The sequence below is a fragment of the Sarcophilus harrisii genome, chromosome 2 (genome assembly GCF_902635505.1).
Source record: "Sarcophilus harrisii chromosome 2, mSarHar1.11, whole genome shotgun sequence".
In the NCBI taxonomy this organism is placed as follows: Eukaryota; Metazoa; Chordata; class Mammalia; order Dasyuromorphia; family Dasyuridae; genus Sarcophilus; species Sarcophilus harrisii.
Genome location: NC_045427.1, coordinates 161,592,513 through 161,617,064, shown reverse-complemented (window position 1 = coordinate 161,617,064; position 24,552 = coordinate 161,592,513). Strand labels below are relative to the sequence as shown.

General features: G+C 35.1%; 1 long non-coding RNA gene across 1 annotated transcript; it reads left to right on the top strand.

Moving 5' to 3' along the window:
* Positions 1–9,646: 9,646 nt before the first annotated feature.
* On the top strand, positions 9,647–22,949 carry LOC116421465. The gene is made up of 3 exons (XR_004231825.1): positions 9,647–9,759; positions 20,488–20,686; positions 21,778–22,949. It is a non-coding gene; the product is annotated as an uncharacterized LOC116421465 (long non-coding RNA).
* The last annotated feature ends 1,603 nt before the right edge of the window (positions 22,950–24,552 follow it).

The following is a 24,552-nucleotide window of genomic DNA, read 5'->3' as shown; positions in this document are numbered from 1 at the left end:
GAAAAAGTGTAAAGTGGGGATATTACATTTCACGAAGAGGCAAAGGAAACCTATTATATCTGAGAGAAAGAATGGATAGGGATGAATATAGTGGGTATCTTACTGCCATCAGAATTGGCTTAAAGAGAAAAATTTTAGACATATTCGATTTATGGTGAAACTTCTCCCAACTCATTGAAAAATGGAAAGGGAAAAGTGAAAAGGAAAGGAATAAGCTAAGCAGAAGGGAATACAGAAATTGTGAGGAAAAGGGGTAAGATAAAGGGAGGAACTCTAAGGTGGGAAGAGGGATACTAAAAAAGAGAGGGCTATGAGAAGCAAGTGATGCTCACAAATTTAATACTGGGGAGGGGGGTAAGGGGGAAGGAAAGGAGAAAAGCATAAACGGGTTAACAAGATGGCAAGTAACACAGAATTGGTCATTTTAACCGTAAGTGTAAATGGGGTAAAATCCCCCATAAAGAGAAAATGGTTAGCAAAATGGATTAAAAGCCAGAATCCTGCAATATGTTGTTTACAGGAAACTCACCCGAAGCAGAGAGATACATACAGAGTAAAGGTAAAAGGTTGAAGCAGAATCTACTATGCTTCAGGTGAAGTCAAAAAAGTAGCCATCCTGATCTCAGATCAAGCAAAAGCAAAAATTGATCTAATTAAAAGAGATAAGGAAGGGCACTATATCTTGCTAAAGGGTAGCATAGATAATGAAACAATATCGATATTAAACATATATGCACCAAGTGGTGTAGCATCTAAATTTTTTTTTAAATTTTTTTTTATTTTGAAAAAAATTTCTTTACAACATTATCGTGTTAAATATGTCACAGTATATCCTAGATACATTATATGTGTGAAATGAGCAGAACCAGGAGATCATTATATATACTTCAACAATGATACTGTATGAGGATGTATTCTGACAAGTGGATTTCTTTGACAAAGAGATCTATATCAGTTTCAATTGATCAAGGATGGACAGAAGCAGCTACACCCAAAGAAAGAACACTGGGAAATAAATGTAAACTGTTTGCATTTTGGTTTTTCTTCCCACATTATTTTTACCTTCTGAATCCAATTCTTCCTGTGCAACAAGAGAACTGTTCAGTTCTGTACACATATATTGTATCTAGGATATACTGTGACATATTTAACATGTATAGGACTGTTTGCCACCTCGGGGAGGGGATGGAGGGAGGGAGGGGAAAAGTCGGAACAGAAGTGAGTGCAAGGGATAATGTAAAAAATTACCCAGGCATGGGCTCTGTCAATAAATAGTTATAATTATTAAAAAAAAAGAATGATGTACATAGGTTTTCAAGATATTCTTAGTAAAAGTATGAATCTGTAGTGAGCAGACTTTTTGCAAACAACTTTCTGTTATAGACCACATCTTGACAATGACAAGCTTGAAGGGTAGAAATACTTCAGCATCCTGTTATGTTTATTGTTTGTTTGATCTATAGGGCAAAATTCAGCTTGACTAGGCTCACCCTGCAAACACCCTGCTCCATGCATATGTTAATATCATAGTTCCTTGAGAGAAGCAATAAATTGTATTTAAGGATCTTCTGATATTCATTATCAAAGAAAAGGAAATCCTGGAGATGTCTGATTGTCAAAATCAGTCATAGAAAATATCTCTAAGACGTTAAGTCTGAATGGAAGAGAATTTCCCTGAGTGGTGGAAAAATATGTGACTCTTCTAATAAAGGACATTGTTGAGTTAATTAAATCAAGCAGCTTGTGCGATGAAATGAGTGCTGCATTTAGAATCAGAATATATTCAAATTCTAGAAGTGCAGTAGTTAGTTGCAGTTTGAGTAAATCCAATGAAACTTAGAGAGGTTACTCTTTCTCTGGCCTTCAGATTTTTCATGTGTAGTGTTAAAGAATATATTCTTTAATACCCATTATAACTCTGAAGTTTTGATTGAGGGATCTTCTAGATGTATGTAGTAATATAGCTTATTGTTATATAATGCTAATCCACTACCCAATTCATATGATAGCATAGCCTTCAGTCATTATACTAATCATAAGTGCATCTCATCAAGTTTAAAAGATGCCTGTGAGGTCAGATTGGCCTTCTGTATTAAACTCTTCAGTGTCTTAAGTTGAGAATATTTGTGAAAGGAAGAACAGCTGATGTGTTGGACTTTTATAAATAGCCAGATGCCATTTATTATTTTGACTTTTTTAGGGACATCATGACCCTAGAGATGACTCTGGCTACGCAGGCTCAAGTTAGTCATGGAGGAATTCAAAGTGGATCTAAATATATTAGGATTATGGATGAAAATTAAGCATCACAGTGGAGTAAACTTGATGATCACGAAAGATGAGATGCTATTAGAATTGGGTGCTTTGAAGCTTGTGAATCGGTGTAACTTGATTGAGAGAGATTATGAGAATCAAGAACACCTGACTAGTGTTATAAGACCCAATCTAACAGCATCTCTTGCTGCTCTCTATGCTCATATATGTGCTGTCTTGTTTGTTGTTCAGTCTTTTAATCGTGTCCAACTCTTTAACTCCATGAACCTTTTGCCCAAGGAATTTTCTTGGCAAAGATATTGCAGTGGTTTGCCCTTTATTGTGTCCCTATTTTGCAGAAGCAAAAATGAGGCAAATAGGAATTAATTGACTTGCTTAATGTCACACAGCTAGAAAACGAGATATGAACTCAAATCTTCTTGACCATCCACTGCACCATTATATGTTGTCTCTATAAACGCTGAATCATACTTTTAGATCCAGACTTCTCTTTGTTTAACACACACACACATACACACACCCTTCGATCTTGGCTCACTGCATAGCCCCTTGTCTAGTTCTACACTTACCATCTTGTGAACCACTTGTTTTCCTTGTGTACCACTCACTCACTCTTCTTCTAAACTTTCTACTCTTAAGTTTTTATATGATAAACGAGTCAGACATAGAATACTAGATGACGTAGACATATCATATTTTAGTATTGGATATTCCTGTAACAAATTATCAGATAGTAGGAAGGGTGATTGATTTAGAGCTAGAAGAGTAGTCTAGAGACATCTAATTCAACTTCCTCATTCTACATGTGAAGTACTACAGACAGAGAGAGGTAGTGACTTGTCCAAGATCACACAAATAAAGTAGCAAAGTACTTTCCTTATGCTATCTCATTTGACCCTCATAATCCTATGAAATAGGTGCTATTATTACCCCCATTTTACAGATAGGGAAACTGAAGCAGAAAGAGGTTAAGTGACTGTGATTTTGCTAGAATTTGAATTTAGATCTTCCTGAATCCAAGTCCAGCAGTCTATTCACTGCACCATCTAGTTCAGCTTTCAAAACGTTTGATAGCAAAGATTTGGAGAAAAAAAATGGATTATAGTATGATAGATGATAGCTAAGAGAAAATTGGTTGTTTTGGGGAGAGTTGAGCAGAATCTTAGATATAATATCTCTCTCTCTCCCTCTCTCTACATATATATATATATATATGAAAATCTAGTGTCATCTAGTTGCACTTTCAAAAAGTTTGACAGTAAAGATTTGGAGAAAAAAAATTATAGTTTGAGAGTGATAACTAAGAGAAAATTGGCTGTTTTTGTTAAGTTGGGCAGAATCTTAGATGTAATCTAGTCTAATTTTCCATGTAGAGTCAGAAAGATCCCTGCATTATTCCTAATTTGTGATCATAAAAGTTTTTCTTAAATCCTTACAGTAATTGAAAGCAGTCTGTCATGGCATGACAACTTATTCAATATTGAAAAAGCTATATTGTAAGAGTGTTTTTTATTTATTTTTTGACACCTTGTCACTTGAGGCAGTTAGTTGGTATGGCAGATAGAATGCTGGGTCTGGATACAGGAAAGCCTGAACAAATTTGGCCTCACCTAGTTGCTACTTGGGTGACCCTGGGAAAGTTATTTAACATATCTGTGTCAATTTCTACATTTGTAAAAGGAGGATAATAATAGCAACAACTCCCCAAAGTTATTATGAAGATAAAATGAGGTAATATTTTAATGTACTTTACAAACATTATAGTTTTATATAAATGGTACTTTTTACTACAAGGAAGCTGTGCTTATACTGGTCTTGGATCATTGTGTTGCTGAGAAGAATGGAGTCATTCATGGTTGATCATCATACAGTGTTGCTGATAACTGTGTACAATGTTTTCCTGGTTCTGTTCTTTTCACTTGGCATTAGTTTGTACAGATCTTTCCAGGTTTTCTGAAATCTGTTTGTTTTTCATTTCTTATTGTACAATAGTATTCCACTGCATTAAATTCTACAGTTTTTTCCCAATTGATGGAAATCTCCTCAATTTCCAATATTTTGTTACCATGAAAAGAGCTGCTATAAATATTTTTGCATGTGTAAGTCCTTTTTTCTTTTTTATGATCTCTTTGGTATACAGATCTAATAATGGCATTGCTGGGTCAAAGGGTATGCATGGTTGGTTTTCAATATTCACATTTGCAAAACATTATGTTCCAAATTTTTCTCCCTCTTTCCCTCTCCCCTCCACAAGATAGCAAGCAATTCAATATAGGTTAAACACATGCAGTTCTTCTAAACCTATTTCCATATTTGTCGTACTTACAAGAAAAATCAGATCAATGGATAATTTTTAACATTTGTTTTTGTAAGACTTTTGTGTTCCAAATTTTTCTCCCTTCCTCTGTTACCTCCCGTCTCCCCAGGTATCAAGTAATTTTATATAGGTTAAACATTTGCAATTTTTAAAAATATATTTCTACATTTGTCATGCTATATAAAAATAAAAATGAAAAAACCATGAGAAAGAAAAAAAAAACAAATAAAAAGTGAAAATACTATTCTTTGATCCATTCAGTTCCATAGCTTTTTCTCTGGATACAGATGGCATTGATAAGGTCAACTATGTAGATAGTTTTCCTAATACTAAATCAACTGTACATTCCTGGTATAAATTCCACCTGGTCACACTATAAATCTTATGCTATATTTCTATAATTGCCTTGCTTGTATTTTCTTCAGAATTTTTTGCATCAGTATTCATTAGGAAAATTGGTATATAATTTTCTTTTTTCTGTTTTGGCTTTTCCTGGCTTAAGTATCAGTACTATATTGTATAGTACTATATTGTATAGAGATTTACTAGGACTCCTTCTTTGCCTATTTTTCCAGATAGTTTATATAGTTTTTTTATTATTATTAGTATAGTAACTTTTTATTGACAGAATCCATGCCAGGGTAATTTTTTTACAATATTATCCCTTGCACTCACTTCTGTTCCGATTTTTCCCTCCCACCCTCCACCCTCTCCCCTAGATGGCAAGCAGTCCTATATATGTTGAATATGGCCTAGTATATCCTAGATACAATGTATGTGTGCAGATCCAAACAGTTTTCTTGTTGCACAGGGAGAATTGGATTCAGAAGGTAGAAATAATGCGGGAAGAAAAACAAAAATGCAAACAGTTTACATTCATTTCCCAGTGTTTTTTCTTTGGGTGTAGCTGCTTTTGTCCATCATTGATCAATTGAAACTGCATTAGGTCTCTTTGTCAAAGAAATCCACTTCCATCAGATTACATCTTCATACAGTATCGTTGTTGACATATATAATGATCTCTTGGTTCTGCTCATTTCACTTAGCATCAGTTCATGTAATTCTCTCCAAGCCTCTCTGTATTCATCTTGCTGGTCATTTCTTACAGAACAATAATATTCCATAACATTCATATACCACAATTTACCCAACCATTCTCCAATTGATGGGCATCCACTCAGTTTCCAGCTTCTAGCCAGATAGTTTATATAGTTTTAGAATTAATTGTTCTTTAAATGTCTAGTAGGATTCACTTATGAATTCATCTGACCTTGGAGAATTTTTCTTAGGGAGTTCATTAATGACTTGTTCAATTTTTTTTTTCAAGATGGGGTTATTTAGGCTTTCTCTTTCCTCCTTTGATATTCTAGGAAACTTACATTTTCATAAATATTAATCACTTTCATTTAGATTGTCAGATTTATTGGAATGTCATTGAGCAAAATATTTCCTAATGATTGCTTTAATTTCTTCTTCATTGGTGGTGGTTTTACTCTTTTCATTTTTGATACTAGATATTTAGTTTTCTTTCTTTTCAATCAAATTAACCAATGGCTTGTCTGTCTCATTGGTTTTTCATATAACCAGCTCCTCCTTTTATTTATGACATGTCTACGAAGTGTCAGTATTAGGCTGCAGCTTTGAAACCAAAGTGGTGTGTGGATGTGAAGTGGTAGAAGAGTTGTCGAAGGAGGCAAACAATTAGGAATAAGGATCCAATGATTACGTGTAGGCTGTGGAAGCTAGTTGCTACAAAGAATGTTGAGCCATAAATGCCATCAGAGATAGTAAAAGGGGCTTCATAGTATTCTATGGCTTGGAGGATTGTGAAGTATAAGCCTAAGGCAATAGTAGTTGTTAGGGCTTGAATTATTTGCTTGTGGTCCCCCTCTATTAGGCTATGGTGTGCTTATGTTATAGAGACGCCTGAGGCGAGAAGAATGGCTGTATTTAAGAGTGGTACTTCTAATGGGTTATGAGGGTGAATTCCAACAGGAGGTCAACAACCTCCTAGTTCTAGAGCAGGGGAGAGGCTTGAGTGGTAAAAAGCTCAGAAAAAGCCTATGAAAAAGAAGACTTTTGATGTAATGAAAAGGACTATGCCGTAGCGTAGGCCTTTTTGGACAACAGGGGTGTGATGAGAGAGTTGGAGAATAATAAGTGTGGTTAGGTAGATTTTTTTTCGTGTCAAGGGTTCATGGGCTAGATGATTTTGGCTAGCAATGATTATTAGTGGAAGAAGTCAGCATGATAGAATAAGTAGTGGACCTGATAAGGAGTCTAGAGAAAAAGAGTTATTATAGTTATAGCCTAGGTCAGACTTGTGATAGAACAGAGTTAGGCTTCAGATGCTAATAATAAAACTGTGTGTGGTAGTATTGATTCACACTCAGGATTTTTTGGAGTACGATGTTAAGGGAATGAGCATGAAGGTTGATGTAAGGATTTTTAGCATTGTAGCAGGTTTAGGTTTTGGACGTAATCATTACCGTGGGTTGCTGAGTGGTTTGACTAATAGTGCGAGGCCTATTCCTGCTTCATAAGCTGAGAAGACTAGCAGAATTAAAGGGGTTATGAATATTGAGAATATGTGGAAGTGGGTGATTAGGAGAGTTATAAGGATGAACAAGGAAAACATTATCCTCTCCAGACATAGGAGGGTGGATATTAGGTGTGATCGGTAGACTAGGACTCCTGTAAGAGCTAACTGGAAGGCTACGGTTAGGTTTAAGTTAATGGGGAGCATAAGGTATTCATGGGGTAGAACCATGATTTATTGAGTTGAAATCAATTATCTTAGTTAGATTAAAAACCTATTCAGTTCATTCAAGGCCAATAGTTTTGTTATTAACTCAAGGTTTTGTTCTTTTCTTTTGATTTCAATTTTATTAATCTCATCTTTGATTTTTAGGATTTTTAATTTGGTACTGAACTCTGTTGTCATTTTCTTTATTGATTCTATTGTTTCTATGACTTGTACTTTGACTCACTTTATCCTTAAAATCAGATTACTTTCCAATTAATTTTTAATCCTTTTCCACTGTCCTTTGTTGAATGTAATTTTTATGCATTGTATTTCAAAAAGAATACAATTGATATTTCTGCCTTTCTACATTTGATTTTCAGGTTTTTATGCCATAATACATGGTCAGTTTTTGTGTAGTACCCAGTGTTGCTAAGAAAAAGGCATATTCATTTCTGTTCTGATTCAGTTTTCTCAAATGCTTGTCATATCTAATTCTTCTAACATCTATTCTTCTCCTTAATTTCTTTCTTGTTTATTTTTTGCCTGTATTTATTCTGAAAGGGCACAGTATGGGTCCCCCATTACTATAGTTTTGCTCTTTTTTTTCTTCCTATAATTCGCTTAACTTAAAGAATTTGAGTACTATACCATTTGGTACATATCTCTTTAGTATTGGTATTACTTCATTGTCTGTGCTATCTTTTATAAGATGTAGTTTCCTTTCTTATCTCTTTTCAGTAGGTCAATTTTTCTTTTCTTTTATTGGATTTCTAACCTGGCTTTTTTTTATTTCAGCTGAAACATAACATATTTTTCTCCAGGCTGTTACCTTTACTCTGTGTGTCTCTCTACTTCAGATGTATTTCTTATAAAGAATATATTGTAGGGTTCTGTTTTTTGATCCACTTTGCTATCCACTTCCATTTTACAGGAAAATTCATCTCAATCACATAAACAGTTATGATTACTGTCTATTTCCCTCCATCCCATTTTCTTTTTGTATGTGCTTTCTATTCTTTTACCTTTTCCCTTCTTGATAGTGTTTTGCTTTTACCACCTGCCCCCATCTGCTTCTGTTGTTAGCAACTTTCTTTTAGTCAGTCTCCTCCCCTTCTACTTTTCTGTTGAGTAAGATAGATTTCTATATTCAACTGATTATGTGTCTTATTCCCATATTGATGAGAATAAAGTCCAAATGATGCTCATTAACTACCCTCCCATCTTTCCCTGTATTGTAATAGATTTTTCATACCTCTTCATTGAAATAATTTACTCAATTCTCTCTCTCTCTCCCTTTCTTCTACACTCAGTATACTCTTCTTTCTCTCTTTTTTAAAAAGTATTTTTATGTCATTGTGTCAAATTCACCTTATACTCTTACCCTCTATGTATATTACTTTTAGCTGTACCATTAGTGGTACAATTTTTAAAAATTACAAATATCATCTTTCCATGCAGCTATGTGAACAGTAAAGCACCATTTAATTCTTTGTTTTCTTTTCCCTTTTTAGGCTTCTCTTGTGTCTTGATATTGGAAATCTTTTTTTTTTTGTTTGTTTGATTCTGGTCTTTATCTTATGAAAGCTTGAAGTCCTTTTATTTCATTGAATGAACATTTTTTTCTCTAAAAGTACTATACTTAATTTCACCAAGTAGGTTATTATTAGTTGTAATACTAGGTCCTTTACTTATTGGAATATCATGTTTCATCACCTCTGATATTTTAATGTTGCAGTTCTGAGTCCTGTGTAATCCTGATTGTGGTTTCCTGATTTTTAATTGTTTGTTTTAATTTTTTAATTGTTTTAATTTTTAAAATTAATTTTAATTTTGTTTGAATAATATTAAAAATTAAATAACATTAAATTAATTAATTTTAATTAATAAAAAATTAATTTTTTTTCTCATCACTTGTAGTATTTTTTCTTTGACCTGATAGTTCTGAAATCTGGCTATAATGTGCTTTGGAGTTTTTATTTTGGAATTTCTTGCCTGAAGTGATAGGTAGATTTTTTCAATGCCTGTATTGTCCTCTGGTTCCAGGATACTGGGGTGGTTTTCCTTAATAATTTCTTGAATGATTCCCTCCAGATTCTCCTTTTCATTAGGACTTTCAGATAATCCAATGATTCTGACGTTCTCTCTCTTGGGTCTATTTTCCAAGTCACTTGTTTTTCTACTCAAAGTACTTTACATCTTCTTCTATTTTTTCATTCTTTTGAATTTGTTTTATTGATTCTTGATTTTTCATAGAGTCATAGCCTCCATCAGCCCAATTCTAACTTTTAACTCTTAACAGAGACACACACAAAGAGAAATAGAGAGACAGAGAGAAAGACAGAGAAAACCCCAAATAGGATCACAAGGAGTTGGACAACTTCCAGGATAGCAGAGTAAGCAGCAAATTTTCTAGGGCTACCCGGTAAGCATGTCTTATCCTGATATTGAACAATAAGGTTCCTCTTTGCTCATCTAGAGACTGCATGATTCCCTCTAAAGTGACTGACTAGCAAGTCAGACCCTTGTAATCCAATGAGCACTCCTGTCCAGTCACTGTGATATTTGAGTTACAGTGGGGGAGTGTGGAAGGTAGTGTTATGGGCCAGAACTTTGAACTTGAAACAAGGTACTAAGTAGAATTGATAAGACAATGGTTATCTAGTTTAGCATGATGTTCCCTAAGTTTAGTATAATTGATTTAATGTTATAACAAATAATGGTTTCCTAGTGATATAATGATTGGTTTATACTCAATGTAGAGCATATAAGCTAGGAGCCTCAGCCAGGATTCATTTAGAGAAATTCAGAGTGCAGAGAAGACAGGTAAGAGCTCAAGCTCTCAGAACCAAGGAGAGAGATAGGCCTCTAAGAAAGCTAACAGAGCCCCAGGAAATGGGAGAAGACTTTGAAAGAGATAACAAAGGATTTGGACTTTAACCCCTGGCTACTCTATGGTAATTACTGACTGAGATGAAGGCTGCTCCCAAGACTCCCAGAGACCCCCAAGAAAACCGAACAGAGACCATTACAAGATAGGAAGAGAGAAATAGAGGAAGTAGTTATGGGCATTACCAGTTACTCCCAAGTTCTAATTGGTGGACTGTTCTTTTGATGGCAAATCTATATTACAATTAATTTGATTAGTACTTGGTGATATAATCTATTGAAGAGGTTCTTTACTAAATTTTCTTATTGGTAGTCTGTTCTTTCTGGGGGTTCCATATATTTATGAGTGATCTGTGAACAAAATTATTTACTAAACTGTGTCATATATAGAAAAATGATGACAATACAAAATCAGTTCATTTATGTCAAAGTAATAGACTTATTTTCAGTACAGAAATCAGAAGAAATTTATTTGGCTGTCTAATAAGATCATCTAGGTTACAAGAACCCATGGAGAAATTTTTGTATAGGAAGAGATCACTAGCTAGACACCTAATATAATTCTAATGAAAATCATATTATTACATTATTTTACCTTTTTTCATTATTCAAACCTCATTCCCCATTTCCTATTATTCAATTCCTTTTTCTCATCTCTATCAACTCACCTATTCCAAAATTCCAACCAAATGCTATTTATATATTTCATTGTATCTTCTAGAATAGGAAATAGATTGTATTTCATCTTAAATATTTTCCTTCCCCAATCCTTCCATCTTTTGTGTCCCATTGAGACCTGGAGCCCCCTGATGATACCACTTCCCTGGCCACTCTTTCTAGCACAGGATATACATTCACTCATTCAAGTTTACTGATCAAAGTGAGGGAGTTGGAAAATTCCTTGTCCGTGGAATACTCCCAATAACCACTTCTAGGTACTCCCTCTACCATCATCACTCAGAAACTTCTCCTTCCTTGAAATTTTTAAAATCCTCATCTTCTATCCAGTCAAAATCCTGATAAGCCATTGTCAACAAATTTCTAGGACAGTTCCTTTGTTCCTCAATGAATTTTGTACCTGGTTCACAATCTTTCTTTCCTTTCTAATTCCTGTCCTCATACCAGGAGAATTCAACATACAAATTGATACAAGTATCCTAATGTCCTGGCTCTTCAATCTGTTCATTTCATATGACCTACTCCTTCACCCTACCTTAATCATTCACAAAAATGGTCATTCCCTTGGTCTTGTCATTACCAATAGAATTTCCATCTCCATGTTCAAGAAATGTGAAATTCCAAATCCCATGCCAAAACCTACCCATTGTCTACACTACAACCTCCAAACTCTCAATAAATTGGTGCTTTCAGTTCAAGTCAGCACCCCTGAACTTTCCTCCTTTCTGCCTCTTGACCTTTGGTGTGCTAATTCAAATCTATACCATTTTCTTTTCTTCAGTCCCTTACTTGTATTTCATATTACAGATTGTGTTTGTTAAAACCCAGCCTTAATTCACTTCTAATATCTATAGCCTTCCGTTCTGTGCACATGCAGCTGAATGAAGGTAGAGAAAGTCACAAAACAATTCTGGTTGAGTACACTAAAAATTTGTTTAAAATCCCAAGTGGGTTTTTCTTGCTGCTAGACAATCCTACAATACTTCTCATATTAACTCATTATCCCAGTCTTTATAATGCCTCTTCCAAACCCTTAAATAGTTCTCATGACTCTCCCTTCCTCCTCCAACTAAGAACCTTGGGCTTGTATTATACTGAAAAAAAAAATTGAGGTCAATTGCTAAGAGTGCTGTCTTCTGTTTATATTGCTCAAAAGCCTCTGACTGTCTTCCTTCACCTTTGTTTCATATGAAGAGGTGGCTTTATTCCTTACCAAGACTTAACTGGTATTTTTAAATGTATATGACCCAAATAATTTGTAATTGGGAAACATTTTTACTATCACAAACACATTTTCTAATCTAAACTAGAAACCTGCATTTATGATCATTGTTTCTACCAAAAGAATAAGCAAATTAAGTAACTGAAATCAAGGAAATTATATACAGTATGGATAAAATCAGAAAAGCCAGAGCTATAAATGAGCTATGATATAATTTGCAGATGCTAGGAAAATATTTTCTAAAGGCATTAGAAGAGAACACAGAGAAACACTGAACATTTAATTATTGGACAGCTGTTGTTTGAGCTCTGGGAACATAAGGATAGGTTTAGGCGTGCTGTAGGATTTAAAATGTGCCTTTGGTTTGCTCTGCTGTTTGCCAAGAATCTACAGTGGGGATTGTACATGTGTGCAAAAAGATTTACTTTCCCAGGTTTCCACCATTTCCCCTTTTCCTCCTTTCCTGCCCACCTCCCTTTTTCCTTTTTATGTATTTCTCTTTCCCCTCCCAGTTCTTCCTTAAGAGACTCCATTCTTTAGCCAATTTTAGATTATTCATGATGGTTGAAGAAATTGTTGGCAATGATTAAGCCCAAAACCAGTTATGATCTATGGAATGTGTAAATTGGACATAGAATAAGGCTCCGTATATATTGGAATAATAAACTTTTTCCCTTATATTAATCTTTCAACTAATATGACAATGTACTTTCTCTCTCATTGAAATTTTCTTTTTTTAATCAAATGATTAGTGTCATAGTTTAAAACTTTACTAAAATTTTTCATGTAAAGTATATATGAACTATATAGAATTGTATTGCTATTATAATAGTGATTTAAAAACTGCTTAGAATTCTGGAATTTGTAGTTCAAAGGAACAAGCATTCCATTCTCAGCCCTGAGAAAAAAATTAGGACTGTGATAATTCCTTGAATTATAACTGGTAGATTTTCTTGGTTTGATCTGGTTTTAGTTTTACTTTTGAGACTTTATCACCAACTCACCCAGGTCATAAGTACAATGGCTACTCATGGGACTGTTCCCATCACTGATTGGCAGGAGAGCTTTTATTTCTGATTGAGGTTGACAACACCTTACTAGAAAGCCCTGCTCTCCTCTGTCCCTGTATCACTCTTCACTTCATACCAGATTGGTGCGAACACTGGATTGGCTTAACCTGCTACAGTGCATAACTCCTAAACCCAAGAGATCTAGCAGCTTCAGCCCTCCACAGAGCAAAGACCACAGGCAGACATCACCATGCCAGACCATGCCTAGAAATTTTTACAGGGACACCTTCAGTGTATGAAACATGTATTGAGAAGAAGAAATAGGATAGCAGAGTAACAGTGGTGTAGAAAGGTGATTCTGTCCCTTGCCCTATCCATGTGACCTGAGATGAGGTGGTGCAGGTATTTTAAGAAAAGAGAGAGAGAGAGAGAGAGAGAGAGAGAGAGAGAGAGAGAGAGAGAGAGAGAGAGAGAGAATGAATATGAATATATTGAATTAGCAGCTCCTTGAGAGGGAAGACTATTTTTTGTCTCTTTTTTGTATTCAGGTGGCTTAATGTTTATTGACTAACTTCCAAAAAGTACAACTGAGCTGTGACACTAAAGAGTGAGATCATAAGATTTGAAATCCCTGTAGGCATTTCAGAAGAGAAGACTTAACCTATTGCTTGTACCTATTTCTTCAAGTACTAAGGAAAGCAGGTCTTTCCCCATCTACCAGTGCCTTTCCAGTAATCAAAACCATAACATCCTGTACTCACCTTTTCCAACTTAAATGTTTCTAGTATATTAATTTCTGGCTCAAACATAAAGAGGTCAAGGTTAGCTAGAGCTAAAGCTAATTTTAAGACCAAGAGGCAAACCTTTATCCAAATATTAGGAATTTTCTTAACTGAGGATAATAAACTATTTTGATTATGCTATTAAGTTTTCCTCTAATATAAATATCACAAAACAGAGAGGAGAAGGCCTCTTGAATCTGAAAAGACATTATATTGCCCCAGGCTCAAAATGTAAGCTAATTGTATTAGGATATAACCAAATCTCCTGAGAGGTGGGGAATAGGGTAAAAACTAGCTGTCAAAGGAAAGATCATACCTTAAAGTACTCACAGGAAGGAGATAAGAAAGAGCTGGGAAGGATTCATGTCCACATCTATCTAGCAAAAGGAGGGAGCAGAAAAGTTCACTTACCAGAGGGATAACCACAGTGATACCCATATTCACTGGCATTATGATCTTTTAAGATATTAAGGCAGTCAGTAAGCATTTATTAGTTTCCTACTGTATACCAGGTCCTACATTAGATCTTGAAGATACAGGTATAAAAAAAAAACAAGTAACTGGCCCCATGAAAAAGCTTATATTCTATTGACATTGGCAACATGTGTATATATTTGTATATTTAGAATAAATATAAAATAAATACAAGGTGTTTAAATATAAGGTAGTTAGGAAGAAAGAACCCTATTAGTTAAGCAGATCAGGAAAGGTTATTTAGAAGATGATCCTTTACTGATGTCTTAAAAAAGAGAATTTTAAAAGATGATGATTGGAAAGAAATAGATCCTTAGAAAAGAGGATAGATATTACAAAGGCATATATTTCCAATAATGGAACAAAGACCTTAAGTATGGAATGGGGGAAGGGAGGAAAATGTAGCCAGTGTAATGGTGATGAACTGAGGGAAAGACCTAGGTGTGAAAGATGTGGAGGTCATGATGCGAATAAAAAACAGGATTATAGGTCAATCGTCAGGCAGAGGGAGACTTATAATAATGAAGTATTATGATCTGATAAAGCAATTAAGAATTAATAAACATGCAAGTTTAACATTGGAGATGATGGCAAAATCATAGCTTTGCGATCATATGTATATAGCTGAGGTTTAATGGAAGAGTGGGAATTGAGGGTATTTGAAGAAATATCAATATATATTTTGATTTTTAATAGTATGAAGATCAGAGTTGAGGTAGACAGACGGTGAAATTTTGTTACTGCGTTGGAAAGTACGTAATAGTTAACAATCTTAATTGGATAATAAATATAAGTTGACTGAACTTCAAAGGAGATGATGCTGATAGTGTTAGAGGGATTGTCTGAAAGTAGCAAAGGAGAGCAACATTTTTCATATATATCTTCTTTTTCTTGATGCTGCAGCGGGCCTTTTATCTTACACTTGGACTATTACAAGATCCTGCTGGAGGAGCCGGCCTGCCTCAAGTCTTACCCTACACTAATTTATACTCCATTCAATCACCAAAATGATTTTCTTAAATTACCAATCTGATTATGTTATTCCCCTACTCAATAAATTCATTGGCTCCTTGTTGCCTCTAGGCTAAATGTTCTTTTTTGGTATTCAATGCCTAAAACCTACCCTCTTCCTATTTTTCCAGTGTTCTTATACCTTATTCTCTACAAGTGACATTTTCAGTTCAGTGACATTGGCCTCCTGACTGTACTACATACAAGATACTCTATTTCTCATGTCCAGGCATTTTCTCTGACTGTCCCCCCATTCCTGGAACATTTTCCCTTCTCTATTTCAACTGTTGATCTCCTTGGTTTTCTTTAAATCCCAACTAAAATCTCACCTTCTACTGGAAAGCTTTCCACAACTCTTCTTAATTCCATTGTTTTCCCTCTTGATTATTTTCTGTTTTTCTTGTACATAGCATGCTTTGTATGTATTTGTTTGCATGTTGTCCCCTATCCCTATTAGGTTATAAGCTTCTTGAGAGCAAAAACTGTTTTTTGTTTCTTTTTGTATCCTCAAAGTTTAACCCAGTGCTAGAAGACTCTTAAATGTTTTTTTACTGATTGACTTACTCCTTGGATTATCACTTTTTACACTTTATTTTGGATTTCCAGTCACTTTTCTGTGTTTTACCTCTTCAACTTTCTAGCTTTTTGGTTTCTGAATAGCTAAAATGTCATCAGATTGAGAGAAATTGAGGGAGAGTTCTAGAATTTACTCAGTAAATTCTGTCTTTAATCTGTTGTGGCATATGAAGGGGCTTAGATCATCAAGTCATTGTCATGGGTGGCATGGGTAGGAAGACCTACAGCCAGATTCTGAATTAAAAGCCTGGGAATTTGCTTATACTAATAATACAGATTGATTTGAGCATAGGAAAGCTGAGTTTCCAGAAGCTCAGTTTTTATTTGTTTTTTTCATAAGATTGTGGCGTTATTTTGTCTTCTTATCTTATGAATTCAATAAATTACTTATCTGTCATAGAATTCCTTTTTTTCTGAAGTTTTTACGTTGCTGAGATTTCCAGAAAGCATTTAATCTACTACTTGACCAATCAAGGACCTATTGATTATTGAAAAAAAAAGCATCAAGATTCTTTGATGGCAGGGATGAGGTCTTCAGTGTTAGTGTGGTTAGCAGAGAAATTGGTCCCAGGTAAGGAGAAGGAATTGATAGAGATTAGTGTTTTAGCTTCATGGTCCCATCTTCTTGGGAAGTGGTCCAATCTGAAATACAAGTTATGTCAAACTCCTGAGACCCACCCTCTCTAGAGGTCTCAAGCAGTCACACCTTGCCATGCCCTGTCAGAAGTCCTAGTTATGTCCCTGAGGTTAAATTTTCCCTATAAATCTATGAACCATCCCTTGGTTGCTGTCTTCCTTTAGGTCAGTCTGCCATGATACTTTGCCTCTGATATCTTTCTCCTTCCCCTTCCTCCATGCCATATGGTATCTCCCTCAACTCCACTAGGCTTCTCAACCCCACTTTTCCAATTTACAGTTAATTAACTCTTTTAAGGTGTTAAGCCCCTTTCAGAATTTAGCTTGCCAGCTACGGGCATGGCACCAAACTCATGGGGTGCTCCCTTTCAACTGAGTAATTGTGAGCTCCACTGAGGAACTTGTCTTTCATATGTTCTCCCACTCTATTTCATATTTACCCATTCCCAGTGTCTGTTGCATCCCTTTATTTTGTCTGGAACTTCTTCCCTAAATAACCTATTTTTTGACAAAGAGAATGGCAATTGTGAATTATTCATATGACCGAACCCCAACCTTTGATGCCTACCATTGTCTGATGTCTACATCAGTCACATCATTTTGGTGCTGGAACTACATCATTTGGTGCCAAACCCCTCATCATACAACACATCTGTAGGAGGGATTGTTCAAACTCTTTTATTCATTAAAATTCATCCCAACCCTCTTCTTGGATTTCTCAGTACAAATATTCTCTCTTCTGGGATATTGTAAGAAAAAGTCTATTATTGTCTTTTATTTTGTTTATTTGTTTTTTGCTGAGGCAATTGGGGTTAAGTGACTTGCCCAGGGTCATCCAGCCAGGAAGTGTTAAGTGACTGAGGGCAGATTTGAACTCGGGTTCTCCTGACTTCAAAGTTGGTGGTTTATCCACTACACCAACTAGCTGCCCCTGTTATTCCCTTTTATTAGCTCTTAGCCCCCAACCAGGGGCAGTGCTCTAACAGATTAGTAATAAATCATCTTCTTTTCCTTTCTGATGTGATTCACTTGCTTCCTCTTAATTACATTAAAAATAAGTACACCTAAACTAGCAAATGATTATGATTAATACTGTTTATAAAGACAAAGTAAATAATTGAAACCTATAGAAAATAAACTTCCCATATTCCAGAAAAAAGGCATCCAACTCTGATGAAGGAGCCCAAAGAAAAAAAAAACATCAAAGTTTCTCCCCTGACCATCTTGTGCCTAGTTGGTTCACATAACTTGCTCCCAAAGTCCTGACTCCTGCCCTTATGGTGGTTGCCTTTACCTAAACTTCTATTTTACCAGATCCACATTTCTTTTTCATGGCTTCTTCTTCTTCAGCTCTGTATGTCTTCTACACCTCTTGTCATTGATTTGAGTTCCTCTTTGAATCTTGATTCTGCCTGAACTTAAATGAACTGACCTTACTGGGTAACAATCTTTGCTCTGAATTTTACCTTCTCTAGAAAGGTGGATGTGGTAAACAAAAAAGGCTAATTTCTCTGGTGTGAAGAATTGCCAAGTCCTTTTCAGGGCTTCTCATCTATTTTGTTGTCCACCTTTCAACCAATGGTCAACTGCGGTTTGAAGAAGCTGTAGCATCTCAGCAGATATGCTATTCTAGGTTGATGGTAATTGACAGACCTTAAGTCTATGGCTTAGAGGGATGTTTATCCCAGTATATGAAGACTTCCCTTGGCAGTATGAGTGTATGAGAATACTTTGTGAGATCAATTTAGTTCTACAGTCCCACCCTCTGTGGAAGTTGTCCAATCAAAAATGCAAGTTATGTTTAACTCATGGCGACCAGTCTCTGTGAAGGTTATGGGCAGTCCAACTGTGTCCTATCCGAAATCCCAGCCATGTCCCTGAGATTAAATTTTCCCTATAAATATGCTTATGGCCTATGTCATCTTTCCTGAACCACCCTTTGGGTCAATTCACCATGACACTCTGCTTCATGGTGTCTTTCTCTTTCCCCTTTCTCCTTGCTATGAAGTGTCTCTTCTCTGATCCTCTCACCATGAGTCATGTTTTCTTCTCTCTCCCAAACCCTAATATACCTCATGATGTCTCTTTTCTCCTTATAGCTAACTCACTCTTTTAGGGTTAGGATTTAGACTATCAGCTAAAGACCTCTTGAGCTATTTCCTTTCTCCCAGGTAATTGTGGGTTCCACTAGAGAACTTCCCCTTTTCATCATTAATTTTTAAAACCCCTTTCTAACTAACTCTACGCTCTCCCACTCTATTTCATATTTACCATTTATGGTGTTTACAATACCTTTTCATTTTGTCTGTAACCTCTTCTAAATAAACCTACCTTTTACCACAGAGAATGGCCATTGTGAATTCTTCACATGATTGAATTCCAACATCTGGTACCTACAACCACATCATTTGCTACATCAGCCACATTACTAGGAAATATTTAGAACCAATCAAACTTAAATGCCAAGGTCATCCACTGCATTCCAGACCATCACCAATCATCTTAACTTTTATCTTGACATTAGAATTGGATGGTTCTGGAAAAAAGTCAAACTGATGATTTTGTGTAACTTTTCCTCACTTAAATCCAGTTCACTTGCAAGTCAAGACATCCTGTGATGTCATTGGTCGTTTTTGAAAAGGAAAGATAAACAATACCTCCTCCATTGTAGGAGGTGGGAGAGCACAATAATCCCTGCAAGCTAATGCTTGTAATATGTGTCATTACTTTTGATAACTCTTGCTGGTAGAAAACTTTGTTGTCTCATTTGAGAGACTCTATCTAAACTTATGGTGACTTTTTAGGACATTTATTTTTTCTTCTCTTCAGGCTAGGTTATAATCAAAAAATGGGCATTTGCCCAATAATTATCAATGAATTTTGAGTTTAGGGAATCTTTGGACTTTTTCAGAAACTAAAATCCTTCCTATTAATCCAAATAAATGAAAATTTAGGGAAAAGGAGGGAGAATATCTTGGGAAGTAGAGTGTTTGTAAATACTTAACTAGGTCTCCAAAAATACAAGTATGCTGGACATACTTTTAAATTCTTTCTGCATTATTAATATTTTCTCCATCATTTCTTATGTCTATACAATCAACTACAACAACAAAAAAAGTCTGAAAATTTAGCAATTAACTCCTAAATTATCCATGGACTGGCTCTAGCAATCAATCAGTAAACATTTGTTAAGTTCCTATTATGTGATATATACTATGCTAAGTGCAGGGGATACAAAAAAGAGGTAAAAAAAACAAGGAACTCACTAATTCTAATAGTCACCATTGATTCTAAGCATCAAGAACAACTTGTACAAATGCATAAAAATAGACACTGAAGTATATAAAGAATAACATGGAGGTCAGTGCAGCAGAATTATAGAATTTGTGGTGTAGAGAAAAGTAACAAAATTGAAAAGGCAGAAAGGGGCTAAGTTTTGAATAATTTTTAATGTGAAACAGGGGACTTGATATTTGATTCTAAAGGTAATATATGACTATTGGAGTTTATTGAGTGGGATAGTAATAGTCAAAAATCACCTTGGCAGTTAAATGGAAAGTAGTTGGAAGTGAGAGAGAGACTTGAGATGGGGAAGCTATTTAGAAGCTGTTTTAATAGTCCAAGAGATAGATAATAAATGCCTGCAACTCAAGTAGCAGCCGAAGGCCTACAGAGAGGGGATATATACAACATATGTTTTGAAGATCAAAGCTAAAACTAGATATAATGATAATAATAACGGTAATGATGATTGATGGTAATAAGGATCATTTTGATAGTGCTTTAAAGTTTGCAAACTGCTTTACAAATATTATCTTATTTGATCTTTACAACAACCCTGGGAGATAGGTGTTATTGTTATCTTCATTTTACAGATGAGGAAACTGAGGCAGAAGTTAAATAACAACTATGGTCACACAGCTATGAATGTCTGAGGCTACACTTAAACTCATCTCCCTATATCTACTACCTTATCTACTACCTGGCTGCGTCTGTATGGAGAGAAAGTGGAATCAAAAAAGACACCTAGATTGTGAGCCTAGGTGACTTGGATGGCATCTTCAACAGCAATAGGTAAGTACAGAAGGGAGAATTTGGGAGAAAATTTGGTGAATTCTATTTGGACATGTTTAATTTGAGATGCCTATAGTAAAGCTAGTTTAAGATGTCCAAAATTAGTTTAGATTGTAGGAATTAAACTCTGAAGAGGGGCTGTGAATGAATATGTATGATCTGGGAAGCCATTTATAGAATACAAGCTGAAGAGCATCACAGAGAGAGGAAAAACTAAGAGAGGCCAGGATAGACTTGTGGCATACCCAGGAGCAGTGGGCATGACATGGGGAAGGAACCAGAGAGAATTTTCTGAGAACTAGATGAAGGCTCTGGATCTGCCACTTCTTCCTACTCATGTACTGTTCCATGTTTAATTCCCTCAGCTCCAGTTTCTTCATCTACAGATGACTTCTAAAGTTCCTCCCAGCTCTAAATCTACAGTATATGATCTTGAAGTATGAGAATTCAAATAGACAGGCTTCTGAACAATATTCTTTAGAGACCACATTTTTATAGTTACATAGTTCACTAAAAGTGCCAAGAATACAAGATTTACATGGTGCCTTACTTTTATTAAGTTAAAAAAAAATCCGATTCAGTTGAGCAAAATTCTTGCCTTAAAGGTTTTTTCTCCAACAATGTCTCTCATAAATATATTGAAATAACATAGTTTCCTTTAAAATATAACAGAAAGAACTTTGTTAAATGACATTTTCGAAGTCAATGAGACACATCAATATGTCATGGAGAATGTTCAGTTTACAGCCCAAATGGTAAAACATTTCCTATCTGTAAAGTTCTCAAGACACTCTTATTTACAAATGATATCCTTCTTATTGTCTCATCTAAAACAATGAATGTCCTCCTAAATCAGATATATGTAAGCCATTGACAAATTTTAGTATAACTATACACATAGGAAAAACCAAGTTAATGTGAAATCCTGTTGTCTAGACCATGATATGCAGTTCTTTTGATAGCCCATGGAGGTAAAGCCTCAGCATATCTGTTTAGAACTGACCCAGGAAGTCAATAATGAGTTTAGCCTAGTATAGTATAAGAGGAATATGAGCTGGATTAACTTTCTAACTACTTTTCACCCCCTACAGTTTCTCCCGAAAAGAAAGACCCATTTTTTCACATCAGTTTTCTTCTAGAGATGTTCTAAGTCTATAAATCATGCAATACTATGGTCCCCAAAGAATTATTGTGCAAGACATCCAACATGCAAGGGAAAGGTGTGTCTATTGTTGGGAATTAACTGCATGTTACTGTCTACCAAGAATTATTCAAGAAAATCAACATAAAAAGTTATCATTAGAGAGGTGTGTAGCTAGAAATGGAGGTGAGCTGGTCATGTAGCGAGGGAGAGGGATATCTAGTAGACCACCCAAGTGTTACATTTGTATCCATGAAATGTCAAGATATCCAGATACTGCTGAATGTTGGGTGGACTCCAGGGGGAGGATGTAATGGAAGAAGTAGAGGAAAGTGCATAGGGTGAGAAGCATAGATGGGCTGTGAGCTGTACTTTTGGAAGCACTCACATTGATGAGTTTATACATTCATCAAAACATTGAAGTTTTATTAGTTTTAACAACTAAATTATGAAATTTTTATAAACCTAAATGCCGTTCCATTAGCAAATGCAGAACTTTACCATAATTCTTATGTAAAGCTATCTCAGATATATTTCAGTAAGTTCATTTGTTCGGTAATAATTTGTTAAACATTTGTTATATTTATGGCATTGTGAAGGTACGAATTTATTCAAAATTTTCTTCATGTTAAATAATTTACATATCTTCAGAACTGGTATATTTCAGAGATCCAACATAGCTACAGGTAGCTTATCTGTCTCCTCTTCTGATAACAGGACATTAGGCAATATTTATGTTTAGGGAGGCATGGGAATGATATTGGAATCCATATAGAGCAGAACTAAGAGATATCCCTTAACTATATGTTGTGGGTTTTCAACAACATCCAATAATTATTTTATGGTGTTCTGACCCAGAACTTTACTTGTTTTTAGCTGTGCTATCATATGGACTCTTTTAAAAGTATTTCCTGTTATGAGGAGTTACCAGTTTACTTTAGATTGAAGGTCAAACTTTCCGGATCTGCTTTGACTTGAAAGTAATAACCATTTACAAGTGAGCATATTACTTTAAAATATGTTCCCTACCTTTGTAACTAAGAGCTACTGGGCTGTAAACTGCTTGCATTTTTGTTTTTCTTCCCGGGTTATTTTTACCTTCTGAATCCAATTCTCCCTGTGCAACAAGAGAATTGTTTGGTTTCTGATCACATATATTATATCTAGGATATATTGCGACATATTTAACATATATAGGACTGCTTGCCATCTAGGGAAGGGGATGGAGGGAGGGAGGGGAAAAATTGGAACAGAAGTGAGTGCAAGGAATAATGTTGTAAAAAATTACCTTGGCATGGGTTGTCAATAAAAAGTTATTTAAAAAAAAAAAGAGCTACTGGGCAGATGGAATTGGGAAGAAGAGATTTAGGGAGTGAAGAAAGGGATCTTCTTTTGCTCCTCCAATCTTTGTTAGAATTGATTTACTTAAATTTGTGGGAGACAGGCTTATAATCTTCAGTCCCTGGTTCACTAAGTAGACTGCTGCTCTGCCTTGTGAATGGTATTTGTATTACTTCTTTCTGACTTTGAAAATCAGAAACAAAAAGAGGATAACTTAGGTTGCATTAAATTGTAAAAAAAGAAAAAAGAAAGAAAGCTTTAAAAAGTTAAAAGAATTCTTTGGAGTTCCTTATCATCGAAACTCTAGTACTTTTAACATTCTAGAAATTGCCCATTTTACAGAAGCAAGAATGTATAGAAAACTAGTGTGGAAAAATGGAAGAAAAAATATAGCTCTGCTATGACGTTATTCTTTAAAGGATCTTCCCATTCCATTGGGTATAAGTGTTAGGATACTCCTACAAATTTTATTTCACGCTGCTTTTTCAGAATTGTCACTTTGTAACACTGACATGCAAAAGTAACAAACTAGTATACATATGCTGGGTAAATGCAATTACCGCAGTACAAATTTGATATACACATTTTTAATTTCTGGAAAGATATAATGTTGAGTTCACAAATGTCTTATTGTGGCAGATAAGGGATAGATTTTGTAAAGGTGTGTATAGGAATAATACCATTGAGATCTTTTGAAATGGTGAGAAGTTTCCTTGGCAGAAGGACAGAAGCCATGGTAGAGTATCATGTCAGAGGTCTCTCATCACAGAGGAAGTTATTAGAAAGCTGGAAACACCACAGATCCATAAGCCAAACTGATTTAAAATTTATTTATTTACCCTATTGTCATGGTAAAAAGAAAAAAAAATCTTGACTTGCAAACATGGAGAACTTTAATGAGAAATTGTAATGAAAATAAAACATAACACCTTCATTCACTTATTCAGTTATTTGAGAGTTATATTTTGTGTATTTGACAATCGAATGGGAAATTGTATTTTGTAACACAAGCTTATTTATATCTGTATAAATTATTGTTATGACTATGCATATATACATATTTAAGATATAATTGTGCAGAGAACAATTATAGGATAAGGATAGAATAGGATAGAACCTGTTTAAAAAATATGGGAAACACCCATCCTAACTAACTTGGAACATTTAAGACTTAATGGAATGATAAATGCAGGCAGCCTCGTCAGAGATTGTCTAGAGCATTTAAAACCCTAGACACCAGAAATATTTGTTTCTTAATTTAGTCTTATATAGAACATTTTTCTTTCTTTCTGTGAGGTCTTTTTTCACTTATATTTTGTCTGGACAGGGTGGAGCTTCCGATTAAACTCTATTTCTGGTTGCAAGGAAAACTAAGTGATTGAAG